The sequence below is a fragment of the Rousettus aegyptiacus genome, unplaced genomic scaffold (assembly GCF_014176215.1).
Source record: "Rousettus aegyptiacus isolate mRouAeg1 unplaced genomic scaffold, mRouAeg1.p scaffold_m13_p_2, whole genome shotgun sequence".
In the NCBI taxonomy this organism is placed as follows: Eukaryota; Metazoa; Chordata; class Mammalia; order Chiroptera; family Pteropodidae; genus Rousettus; species Rousettus aegyptiacus.
This window is the reverse complement of record NW_023416295.1, coordinates 117,008,941-117,022,738: the sequence shown is the minus strand read 5'-3', so window position 1 is coordinate 117,022,738 and position 13,798 is coordinate 117,008,941. Positions and strand designations below refer to the sequence as shown.

Here is a 13,798-nt window from a genome sequence, read left to right as displayed (position 1 = left end):
AGGCAGCCCCACGTTGTCTCCCCGTCCTATCTTCTGCCGTTGCAGGGTGTTTCCTTGGACTTCCCCATAGTTGTATATCTTGTTCCTCTAGATCCCAGGTGATTTTTCCTTGCTGCTGCTCCTTGTTTTCGTCACAACTTTGAGCTGGTCGCCAGAGGGGTGAACAGAGCCTGTATCATCTATGCCATTTTTTTCTCTCTCTCGTGGTTCATTTTTTCTGCCAACAGATGGGCAGTTACTCCAGCGTCATTTATTGAAAAGACCATTCCTCCTCCACTGAATTGCTTTTGCTCTTTTGTAAAAAGTTACTGGGCATATTTGTGTGGGTCTATTTCTGAGCTCCCCATTCCATTCCATTGATCTATGTGTCTTTTCTCTCCCTCAATGCATTGCTATCTTAATTACTGCGATCAGTTTTTATTATAGGTCTTTCCAGTTAGCATCTCATTATTATTTATTTTTTACTCAAAAAAATTCTGCAATTAATAAATAGATGCTGTGAAGGTAACACATTTTCTCTGATTTCTCTCATTCTCATTCTATCAGATTGAGTCAACTATGATAAAATTTCGCATCTTGTCTATCTGGATCTGTGGTTCATTCAGACAGCCAGAGCAGTGTTATGTGTAAATGCTATGACGTGTGATGTATTAAAAAGTCTGGAATTTTTCTCAAGAGTTTATTAAATTCATGGAATCATGAGATCTCATATGTAAGCCCTTTGAATAGTCGTTAGCACACTGTAAGTACTCAATCTGTATCAGTTTAATTGTTCTGACTACTCTATAATAATTTGTTTTTATTGTTTAGAGAGGAGAGCTACTATGGAGGGAAAGAGGAGAAGCTATCATTTTTTGACTATTTAAAATTTGCTAGAATCTTCAGGGTATGATTTCAACAAAGCTACAAAGTAAACATTATTACTCTCATAGTGGAGGAAGTTGAGCTTCATGGAGTATGAATAACTAGCCAGGATCAAAGAGATTTGAGGAGTTACTTAATTTTTTTTTTTTTTGAGAGGTTAGTTGGCAAATATGTTTAAGGCACCCGAAGCCAAGATTATATCACTCCCAGGAACTCTGGCCTCTGATGGAGCTAAATTAGCCATGAATAACCTTTTCATGGTATGATGAGTTTGGAAAGAAAAAATATTTATCTAGTACCTGGGTTTCATAATTCTAAGTCTTGGATAGTGCCCTGTTTTAGTGTCCTGCTTGCCATTCAGAGGCGCTTTCCCAATCAAGATCCCACTTGGCCGCATTAACAGAAAATTATATTCTATTTTCTATAAGCTTTCCCAATCAAGATCCCACTTGGCTGCATTAACAGAAAATTATATTCTATTTTCTATAAGCACCTCTTTCTTTGAAGTTCCAAGAAATCAAGGATAATTACTCAGTCCAGAGTACCTATCCTATTTACTCTCACTTTATCCTAAAGGTGGACAACCCAAACAACTCAAGAAAATGACCTGTTCATAGCTGTTGACACTGTTGCTAAGCCTTAGTCCTTCTTAAAGTGAGGCCAATGACTGTCCCTTTCTCCAGCCCAGAGAGTGCGGATGCTGAAGCATGTGGGAAGCCCAGTCTGGGGGAACAGATTTTCTGCATGTCTTCTCTGTGGCTGGGATGCTGATACATGGTAACCTATGACCTCTCATAAGCCTGGAACTCCCTCTCTTCTAGCCCCAGAATAAAGCATGTCTGACCCCCAGCAAAGCTGGCTCCTTTCAGACCACTCATTCCCTGGTGTTTCCACCCCCACCTTCGATGGAGTCCAGCAGGGCCCCCTCTTAATGGGGCTGTCAGCCTTATCGAGACAGAATGCATCAAAATGTGGCTATCATACAGACGAAGCAAGAGAAAAAGATTGAATCATCTTTGAGAAGCTGCTGAGGTGATTGTGGGGTTAACAAAGACAGAAGGGATTATGAGAGAGAGAAATTCTCATAAAGTCTGTACTAATATGTGAGATACTAGTATAGTGTATTAATCGTCTTTTTATTCTCTGTATTTTGTAACGATTTGATATCTTGGGGGCCTTGCTGACCAGGAGAGACTGTTCCTCCTGGGGCTAGCTGATTCCTAGAGACTAGAGTAAATCACTTGCCTGGGAACATGCCTTTGTTATGCAAGCTGACCAATCCAGAAACCCACACACCCAACCACTTCCTTTATCTAACTCTCACACACCAAGCCCCTAGTTCTCCTGCTCTAAATCACTCCAGGGCCAGGTACCAAGCAACTAGCGACCACCCCTGTAGCCCAGAGCCCGCTAAAGTTATTCAGATTTGCCAATCCTGCCTGCTTATACCATGCCTCACTCCTTCCTTCCCATGGAAATCACAATAAAAACTCTAGGCCATGTTTTCTCCTCATTCCAGCCTCCTGACTGACTAGTGTGCTTCCCTTAGTGGCCTCTCCTCTTGGGAGCTGTAACAATAAAATTTTTCAGTGACATTACCTTCTCTGTTTCATTATTCAGTTAACTCCAAAAATTAAAGGCCCACAAATACAATCAAGATTGATAGGTACTTTTGGTATATGATCCCAGTGAACTTGTATATCTCTCAGGAAACAAGCCCAGTGAAGGAAAACCTTTCATAAGATCCCACAGTTTTAGCACAGAGCCAGAATATGAACTCTGTTTCTTTTTTCCCAATTTTAAAGGTTTTTAAACTATACATGACCCTGAGTCCCTTGACCCCAAATTTACCTTCTCAGTCTTTACCTGGAATTCTAATTCAGTGAGGCTCCTGCTATGGACTCAGTTGTGTCTCTCCCAAATTCATATGTTAAAACCCTAACTCTCAATATGACTGTATTTGGAGACAGGTCCTTTAAGGAGGTAACTGAGGTTAACCAAGGTCCTACAGGTGCGGTCCTGGTCCAATAACCAGAAGAGGAGGAGATACCAGAGAGCTCTCTCTGCCCTGTGAGAACACAGTGAGAAGACAGCCACGTGCAGCCAGGAAGAGACCTCTCACCGGAGCCTGACCGTGCTGGCACCCTGATCCAAGACCTCCAGCCTCCAGAACTATAGAAAAAAATCTTTTGCTTAACCTATCCAGTCTATGGTATTTTGTCAGGACAGCTGGACCTAAGACTGCCCCTACCTCAGTTTTTCACCTTGGCAAAACACTACTCTTCTCTGAACCTTAGTACCCATTTAACCATAATAGCTTTGTTTGTAAAGGAACGATTCTCAAATTATTCAGAATGAATCTCAGTTCTTCCTCTGATTTAGTTGTATAAAGCCGCAAAACAACAACAACAACAACAACCCTGTTAATCTCATGTTATGCCAGACATAGTTTTTTTAAAGTGCTTTAGAGAGCTGAAGACACAAGGAAACATAGAAAGAAAGGAAATACAAGGAAGCTTCACTAAATAATGAGCTCTTTCTAAGAAGGCAGAGGCCCACAGCTGCTCTTTTCACTGGAACAAAAAGAATAACACACTGAAGATGGTGTAAGAAAAAGTTTGCCAAATTTCAGTGAATGTTTAATGGCTGCATATGGGCCAGTGTGACAGATTAAAGTTCAAAGGACGCCCAGCAACAGAGCAGGTCTGCACCCAAGATTCACTTTCACTCTCTCCTATGGGTCTTCACTCAGAAGTAACAGGCAAAAAGTTGGGAGGAGAGAAGGAAAGCTGAAACATCCCCTCCTGCAAAATGGAGCCTCCTGCAAGTTTAGAGAAGCCTCTTTCTGGAGGCATGAGGAACAGGCTAAAGAGTAGAGAGCAACCCACCTGAGGTAAGCCAGTGTCCAACTGTTGAAATCTGGAGATGCATCAGGACCCCTCGCAATAATCTGGATTTCCCGCTACCAAAGCCTAGAGATTCAGCAGGAGGCTGAGAAAATCCCTCTGAGGTTATTTTGGACCTCTATGCAGCTGTCCTCCAAAGGCCAAAGCTGAAAGAGATCTCCACGCTCAAAAGGAGGCTAGACTGAAAAACAAAGAAAACTCCCCAGCAACCCAATAACCTGGCAGGTTGGCTATAAAGGGGAGTAGGGGTCCCCCACAGTTCTGAAAACCGGTGACATGGCTATGAAGCCCAGGTGAGTCTCTAGGATCTTGTCTGGTCTCAAATCCCAGCTGTACTGAAGGGAAGGTCCTGATCTCACTGTCAACCATTCAAAGTCAGCAGTGAACTAAATCAAACTAAAACCACAACACAGCCTAGACACAGCTCCACGACAGGTCGCATTGACTTCCAAGAACCTGACAGTGAAGAGGAGATGCATTTAGAAATGGTCCTTAGTGGCAATCACCACTCGGGAAAAAATCTTGTTATTTTCTCTGAGATTATAGTTTTATCTCTAGTTATTTAGTAAGCTTAAATCATGAATGTATACATGTGTGTCTGTGTACGTGTGCATGTATGTGTGTGTGTCCATATACAAAAAAAAATCAGTTTGTACTTATATATTGTGCCATATCACCATATGTAAAAATTAACTGAAAATGAATCTAAATGTAAAAGCTGAACTATGCAATCTAGAAATAAAAACATAGGAGACCATTTTTGGACCTTAGATACAACACTCAAAACACAATCAATAAAAAAATAAAGCAATAAGTTGAATTTTATCAAATTAAACACGGCTATTCTTCAAGAGATGACATTAGGAGACTAAAAGATAAGCCATAGATCACAGAAAAAGAGGCAATATTTACAAAATAATTGTCCGATAAAGGATTTGTATCTAGAATACATGAAGAACTCTCAAAATGTAGCAGTAAGAAATCAAGAAATTTTTTAAATGGGCAAGAGATTTCAGTAAACACTTTACCAAAGAACATATGCAGATGGCAAATGAGCACATGAAAAAAGGCTCAACATTATTAATGATGAGGGAAATGCAAATTAAAAACAAAATGAGATACCACTACATATCTATGAGAATTGCTAAAATTAAAAAAGACTGACCATATCATGTGTTGACAAGGATACAGCAGAACAAGGAACTGTCATATGCTGGTGGTGGGAATGTACAATGGAAAAACCACTTTGGAAAAGAGTTTGACAGTTTCTTAAAAAGGTAAACATACATTTATCTTGTGACCCAGGCATTCTAATCCTAGGCATTTACACAAGAGAAAGAAAATATACAACGCTTGCACACAAATGCTCATATCGGCTTTATTCATCATAGTCAAAAATTGGAAACAAATGCGTATCGACAAATGAATGCAATAACAAATCGTGGTATAGCTACACAATGGAATAGTGCTCAACAATAAAAATTGTGGACTATCGATATATGTAATGGTATGGATAAATGTCAAAATAACTATGCTGAGTTAAAGAAGCTAGACAACAGAGAATAGATATTGTGTGATTCCACTTATATAAAACTCCAGAAAATGCAGATTTATACTGACAGAACCATATCCATGGTTGTTTTAAAATAAGATGAGGATGAGGTTGGGAGAGATTACAAAGGGCCACAAAAAACTTTTGGAGATGATGGACATGTTCAATTTCTTGGTAGTGATTGTCTCATGGGTGTATACATATGTCAAAATATATTAATTTATATACTTTAAATATGTGAAATTTATTGTGTTTCTTATATATCTCAAGAAAGCTGTTTTAAAAAAAAACATGATACCTCTTCCTACCTACTAGATAGACCTCAATGAAAAGTTCTGGTAATACCAAGAGTGTGGAGAAATGGGAACTTTCACCATTGCAGGTAGGAGTCTAACTATGCACAACTGTTTTAGAAAACTAACAAAATTCACCAAAGCTAAACTAACAGCTATCCTATGACCCGACAATTCTGTTTCTTGGATGGTACTCAAGAGAACTGAGTGTGTATGTCTACCAAAAATGTGTATAAGAATGTTCATAGCAACTTTATTCATATTTACAAAAAAAAATCCATCGACCTTAGAATGGATAAATTGTGGTATATTTACGCAAAGTAATACTACACAGAAAAAATGAACTACTGCTACAGTGACAACACGTGAATATATCTCACAGGTAAATGTGGTATGTGATGAGCCACACATGAAGAAAATATACCCTCTGATTCCATTTTTATGAAGCTCAGAACAGGAAAAGCTAATGGTAATACAGATCAAAACAGTGGCTACCTTTGGAGGAGTGTTGAGTAAAAAGGCATACTGAAACTTCTGGGTCACTGGATATATTCTGTATTTCAATCTCTGTGTTGACTACACATAAATATGCAAAAATTCCTCCAGCTGGACACTTAAAATTTATAAACTTTACTAAATGTAAGTTATACATTAATGAAAAAGTAAAACAGCAGCAAGAGCAATAAGTGGACACTCAGATTCCATGCTCTTTGTAGAATGTAGCAGCAGTTTCTCAAAGAATGATTTGCAGTCACAGTCTTCCTAAGAGACCAGGAATTAATCAAATTGAATTTTTTCCCTATTTTTATGAACAATGATGTACCAGTTTTTATATTTTCATTTGCACATGCAACAAAGAACTATTGATAACCACATAAGTGATTCATTAAAGATTACTAAATTTTGTATGAATAAACTAAGATTAGCATATTAATAGGGTTTACTGATTAGATAGACTATATTCTACAAAGAAGTCTGGCCGAATGCAATGTTACTGTGCATAAATCGTTGGACTTACCCTAATTTTCAGAAAGGATGCCTGTTATCAGTGTCATGATTTTCATTCAGTTCCTGCTGTTTTGCTTTTTAATTCTAACTTCCAATAAATGTAGATTTATACCACAGTGCTTTAGTTTTATAGCTATCCTTAAAGAGATATATACAGTTTGATTCAAATATTAACCATTCACAACCCTAATGCTAATGTAGATGTATGTATAATCCCACCAAGCTTTGGTTAAATAATTTAAAAAAAAAAAAAAAAAACATTTCATCTGAATGACTCAGTACTTTTTCCTCAGGAAAGTGGCAACTGTAGGGTAAGGCAAGTTATAGGATCATTTCTTCTCCCTGCCTGCAGGCCATCAGCAAAAGAATTTGAAGACGCAGACTTTATTGTCATCTTGCCTTTAATTCCTGCTTTCCTTCTGCAAACACACACACATACACACAAAATCACTTTAGTCTGTACTACCAAAAAGTGACCTTTTCTTACACAAAAATATAATTGTGTCATTTCTCTTGTGCACTCTTTCAGAATTTCTATATTGACTTCAGCAATTATTAACATAATTTATGTACTTTACCCTTTAAGAACAAATGAATAATAAATAAAGCTTTTGAATCTCTTCTGGGAAAAGCATCCATATACACATACACACAAGTAATTTTATATAATTTCAGAAGATTTGCAACAGCCCTGGAACTCATCCATAGTTTTAAGTATCTCTCAGTCAACTTACACAATTCAAAAAGCAAATCTCCTTTGAATAGCAAAAGATCTTTTGTCTTCCTAGCCAAACTCTTCATTTCCACTCTCCACTTTAAAAAAGAATTTCTAGAACACATCATGTTCTCTTATACCTCCTTTAAAAAAATTTTTTTATACTTATTCAAGATTTACATTAAATTGCAAAGATAGTACAGGTAGTTTCTGTTTACCCCACACTGACTTTTCCCTATTATTAATATCTTACATCAGTATGGTACATTTGTTACAATTAATGATATATTAAAGTTCATTCTTTATTCAAATTTCCTTAGTTTTTGCCAAATGTCCTTTTTTTCTTCCAGGATCCTATCCAGGGTACTATATTACATTTAGTTATATGTCCTTTATTGCTCCTCCTGGCCATAACAGTTTCTCATACTTTCCTTGTTCTTAATGACCTTGACAGTTTTGAGGAGTACTGATTAGGTATTTTGTAGGACGGCCCTTAATCAGATAGTTGCCTGATGTTTTTCTCATGCTTCCATCACAGGTGAGATATACCATTTTTATCACATCGCATCTAGAATATATACTGTCATAATTTATCGCTATTGATATTTACTTTGATCACATGACTGAAGTAGTGTTTATTAGATTTCCCCATAGTAAAATTACTCCCCTCACCCCTCTTTTCCATGCTGTACTCTCTGGAAGGAAGTCACTACACACAGCCCATACTTAAGGAATGGGGTGTTCTGCTCCCCGCCTGAGAGCAGAGCATCTACATTAATTACTCAGAATTATTTTGCATGAGAGACTTCTCTATTCTCTTTTTATTTTAAAATATTTTTGTTTCTAAATGAAGTGCTGAAATAACAAAACAATCCAAAAATGTCAATGGTTTAACACATGATTTATTTCTCGCCCATGCCACAATGTCTGTCATGGTTCAGCAAGTGATCTGCTCTACATATTCATGCAGGCACCAGACTGAGAGAGAGTCTACCATCACGTAGCTACAGTTTCTGACACATCCAACTTCACCAGTTGCTAGGACAGACAAAGAACACTGGAGTGTTTTGCACTAGCAATTAAATGCTTCAGCTTAGAAGTGACGCATATCATTTCTATCCTTATTTCATTGGCCAGCTTTAGCTAGCTCTGCCTGACTACAAGGGAGTGGGAAAGTAGAATCCTCCCCTGTGCCTAAAAGGAGAGAAATCAGCCGTAGGTGAGCTCTAGAAGTTTCTATTACAAATCTCTTCCCCCGGTTGCTCACCAAACAAAATCCTATTCTTCCTCCAATTCTCATTCAACTGAAAAGCTGTGAAGCCTTCACTGTCTCTCCCTCACAGACTTCAGGTTCCCTCCATGCTCCATCAGCACTTTGTACAGACCAACATTAAAGCAGCTGTTATACTGGATTGTAGTTGTTGGCTTGCCCTGTAGAGGAAAACAATGATGCTTTTTCACTTTGGTATCCTCAGCATTAATATAGTGCCTCTTACATAGAATATATTCAATCAACTTTTATTATGTGTTGAATTAATTAATAGACAAATTACTAAATTTTATAAACAAATATTATACAGGACCTTCTTCCATAATACAATTACTTACATATATTTCTTGGCAATTCAAGAGGAAATTTTTTTTCCTTACTTTAAATAAACTGTTGAATTATACCTTCGATTTTTTTTTAAACCTACATCGGCATGAGGAATCCTGTATCTCGGACATATTGTCTTATTTCTAATTTATTCCAGGGGCCTGAGTTAACTTTCATAAAAATATTATTCTCTCTCTTTTTAAAATTCTAGGCTATCTTTTATTGTCATTTTCTAACGTTTGAGAAGCATATCCTTCCACAATTTATAGTTGGTTTTTATTTGTAGCTTTGCATTACTTTATTACTTTCATGCTTTTATCATTTATAAAGTCAGAATCCTATTTTAACACGTGTAGTCAAGAGAAAAGAGTAATACCTTAATTGTGGTAAAATGCATTCCTTGCACGGTGAATTTACTAGTTTTGTTGAATGTCCACACTGTACACTTGAATGTGCTTCTCACTGAGAAGATAGGACAAGCGTTAAAGGAGTATAAGTCCTCTAAGAGCTCATGGTGACTAATACAAAGACAATATAAACCGTAATGATAGACAATAAAGTCATAGATGACATATGATTGACATACATGTGTTATAAACACTGAATCCTTTTAGTTCACAGCTGACATGCTCTGGGTGCATAATGAGTTAGTTGAGGGAAGAGAAACTGAAGGTAAGGAGACTACTTAGAAAGCCATGTCAACAGTCTCCTCATGAAATTCAGGTCTCAACCAGATTCCGTACACCACAGTACACAGAGGATATTTACTTGCAGTGTGATCGAATTTCTTACATAAGGAAGATTTTTTAAGTGTAGTTTTTATGATTTTAGGTTTATTTTATTACTATTTCTCCACAAAAATTAGTAATTACATGCCTGTATGTGTAGACTTTTCTATCTTAGTAGATAGTACACTTAAGAGAAAACTTAAAACTATATTTACTAGATGTTGAAACATCCATTCACTTTTTTAAGCAGGTTGAGTTTACCACTTCTAATTTCCTAAGTCACTCTTTAATTGAAAATCATTTTGAATCAGCTGTCGAGGAAACTGTTTTCCAAAATAAATGTGTGAGACGGATACCAGCCCCCATCATCTTTGAGTCAGGTCATTGTGAGACTCCTATGTAAATGGCACTGTTTGTGAGTTCAGTTCCTATTTGACTGAGTTAGAAATACACTATTCCCATGCCAGTAACCAGCCACCTCACAGAGGTATAATATTGACTGGAGGGTAAGGGTGGGAGGGTGAGGCACCGGTGAGCAGGTAGTGTGGCTGCATCCAAAACAACTTGGAATGATGCCATAGGGAAAATAGTAGCATCTTCAATTAAATGTATACATGTAAATTATTGTTAATAAGAAGTTAAGCATATTATTCACTTGCTAACAGTAGCAATAAAATGTTTGTTTGTCAAGAGAGAGAAAATACAACTCAAGTGTAAGATCTTATTCCACAATTTTCAGTATTTTCTTCTCTCTTTCTCCAACATTTTTATGGTGTTACTAGAGCCAATTTAAAGGTTGAAATCACTAATTTTTAGTTCAATGAAAGGAAATTTAATGAATATGCAGTTTCATTGGCACACATGAAAAGATCTTAGGGAAGCTTAAAGCCAATGATTGTATTTAATAAATGAAATCAGAATATTCTTCTGGAAGAAGAAATTAAAACAGGAACTTTCCATCTCTTTGCAAATAAAATGACATTTCCTCACAAGTTTGAAAATCAGTTAGCTATTTCGCCATAATGTCCCAATGCTGAGTGCCAAATTATTGTGTAAATTGAGAAAGGAATTTTGTAACTTGACCAAAGTGGGAAGGAAAACATTTGTTTATAATGTTAAAAGGAGAAGTGAGATCCAGCCAAGGTTCTAATTGCATTAAACCTGGAAGGTTAAAGATAACAGAAAAAATAGAGTGTTCAGAAAGTATTCACAAAGAAATCAAAAGCCATTCAGAATTATTTTATCAGGTTTTCACATACCAACCATATTGATTTTTAAAATAGTCTCTAATTGTTTAAAGTCATTACCTGGGATTAGACAGACCTCTTAGAGAAAACTCATGCTATTAAAATAAATATAGAAAAAGGGGTTGCACTACTATGTCAGGAACTAAAACCGACAAGAGGTAGACAAAGAAGTTATAGTACGTCAAGAGGTGAGAATTTGATCTCAATCGAATTTCTTCCCCTTTTACTTCAATTTTTACAAGCTAATGTGGTACACTGAGAAGACCCCAGAACGGACCTGAATCCGAATCCCAGCTCTGCCACTTACAAGACATTTCTCTGGGTGAATCTTTTTCTTTTCTGGGACACATATTTTGTCATCTGAGTGAAAATAATACCTACCTATAAGATCTCTTTAAGAATTCTAGGTAATTTCTATTAAGTGGCTAACACTTTGAAAGCAGTCAAGAAACACAAGCTAGTATGCGCTACCTTTCCTTTTTCCTTTGTCTCTGAGAAATCATCAATCTTGATGAGTCAAACCTCCTAAATATTTCTTGTGCCCTCGTGGTTCTTTCCATTCCCCACCATTATCTGCCATCTGAATTTCTTGTCCCTTCTCCAGCAGCAGTCCCTGAATCCAATCTAGAGTGATTTTTTTTTTTTAAGCTTTTAATGCTGTTACTCTCCAGTTTACTACTTATGAATAGTTTTTCATTGTTTGGGGGATGAAGTCCTAAATCACACTGCCTTTGGGATTATGCAGCTAGGTGTGGGCCCTGCTCATCCTCATTTCTCTTTGCCATTTTCACCAGACATTCTAGCACTTCTTTCATTGTCTGCACTACAGACTGGGGAAATAGCGGGAGTGAAAGCAGAGAACAGAGCGAGTACATGGCATGTGTCAGAAGGGTAAAATCTCTGTAACGGGTGGGAATGTGCACACCAATTTTATCAGGGTATTTCTTAGGCTTAGTGGTGGAGTGATGGGTTTCAAACATAGTAACTTGTAGCTCTCGCTAGAGACTCAGTAGCACAGTATTGGCATTACAGTAGACGTAATTCCTCTGGTGTATGTTAAATAGTATGACTCAGTATGAACCAGTTACCTGACTCAAAACAAAACAGCAAGACAACAGAGTAAAGTAAGTGCAAAAATCAGATGATTTCTGGAGTTTGGCTGATGTCAGGAGACCCAGGAAAGAAATTATCTTGCTAATTTACAAATAGCAGGAGTTTAAATTACAGGGATATTGAGAGCTAAAAGTACAGAAAGTGATCACTAATCATTAGGGGGAAAATACGCTGGTCTGGATTAGACAAACCCAACTTATTTACTATTTGCCAGCATCCCATGCCCTTCAGGGGCCAACAAAATGCCGCCTTTGGATGGGGTCAAGCAAGTCTTGCTCCTAAGGCAGGAAATGTTTTCACAGGAAGCCACTCTGAAATGGACTTGCAGGAAGTAGCTGCTGGGTGGGTACGTGGGGGTGCTGGTCCTGTTTCACAAGGCCGTTCAACACAGCTCTGTGAAGGGCAGCAGCTTTATTAGTTAAGTGAGGAAATTTACTTCACCTTAACCTTTTAGCATCTGGGCCCCCTTTGGGAAGCCGGAGATATTGTCCCACTTTTACCCTCTACCCCACCCTCCTGACTCCTCCAACCCTATATGTTCTCCTAGGAGTCATGCTGCCACAGTAGAGGTGAGACTAGGTTCTCTGCACTCATGAGCCAAATTCCACAGCGACAGCATCAGCATCAGCACAAGCAACCCTGACCATAGTCTCTGAAGGTCCATAATGGCTTCAAGAAAATGGCAGTCTTCCACTGGCAGGTGATTATTTATGCCCTTTGACAAAACCTATACCAATGTCTTCTTCCATTAATATGATGTTTTAAAATTTTATTTTTTATTTTTTTATTTTTTAGGCGAGGCAACCCTTGGTTGACCTCACAGATTACAGGGACCTTGTCAGCTTACAATCCCTCATTTTTAAATTTCTTACACCTACAGCATCTAGTCTTCCTAGGTGGTCTCCCATCCAAGTACTAACCTGGCCTGACCCTGCTTAATTTCCAAGATCAGATGGGATTGGGCTTGTTCAGGGTTGCATGGCCATAGACCTATTAATACAATTTTGATTTACCAATGTCAGTTATTTTCTGAGGCTATTTTTTTTCACTTGATGTGTTTATTTCTTCAGATAAATAAATTTCATTCTACTTGTGCCTTCTAAAATTAAGCCAACCTAATTTCATTTATATATATGAGGTACCTAGAATAGTCAGATTTATGGAGACAGAAAGTAGAATAGTTGTTACCAGGGGCATGGAGGAGAGTATTAGTGTTTAATGGGAATAGAGTTTCAGTTTGGGATGATGGAAAAGTCCTGGAGATGAACAGTTGTGATGGTTACACAACAACTTAAATGTACTTAATGGGAGGCAATTTTTTTCATACACTTTTTCATGTCCCTTATATACTAACACAAAGAGATCTTAATTATTTAATACTGAAAGAGAAAACATGATTGCAGGAACAACAATGAAAATAGTGATGGCATACCTTATAATAGTGAAGCAAGACTATGAAGATAGGTCTGTCCCAGCAGCCTGAGTCACTGAAAACCAAAACACCTAGGCTTACCTCCAGGGTTAATGGTGACCTGAATCATGGAACAAAAGAGTCATTTTCAGGAAAATAGTTTAATCTCTAGGGCTCCCAGGAACCTTCTCACTTCACATTCTCCAATGACATTCTAATCAGGGCAGGCAAATCTAGATCAAATAGTGTAGTGGATATAAATTTGCGGTACCACAAATGGGTGCAAGAAACATCACTTGGCTTTATTTTTCTAAAGCAAACAAAATTTGCCTCTGAGTCCCACTTCCCCGAAGACAATGAGTCT

The 13,798-nt window shown here is 37.6% G+C and overlaps 1 long non-coding RNA gene and 1 pseudogene across 2 annotated transcripts in view; both read right to left on the bottom strand.

The window, feature by feature from the left end:
* Positions 1-7,664: 7,664 nt before the first annotated feature.
* LOC118613655 overlaps positions 7,665-13,798 on the bottom strand; it is a 69,663-nt gene continuing 63,529 nt past the window's right edge. For both annotated transcript variants that reach the window (XR_004955620.1, XR_004955621.1), the window contains exons 2-4: positions 13,456-13,555; positions 9,312-9,397; positions 7,665-8,769 (exon numbers count right to left, since the gene is read on the bottom strand). This is a non-coding gene — a long non-coding RNA (uncharacterized LOC118613655). The remainder of the gene's footprint in view (positions 8,770-9,311; positions 9,398-13,455; positions 13,556-13,798) is intronic.
* Positions 12,895-13,013, bottom strand: LOC118614521 (annotated as a pseudogene).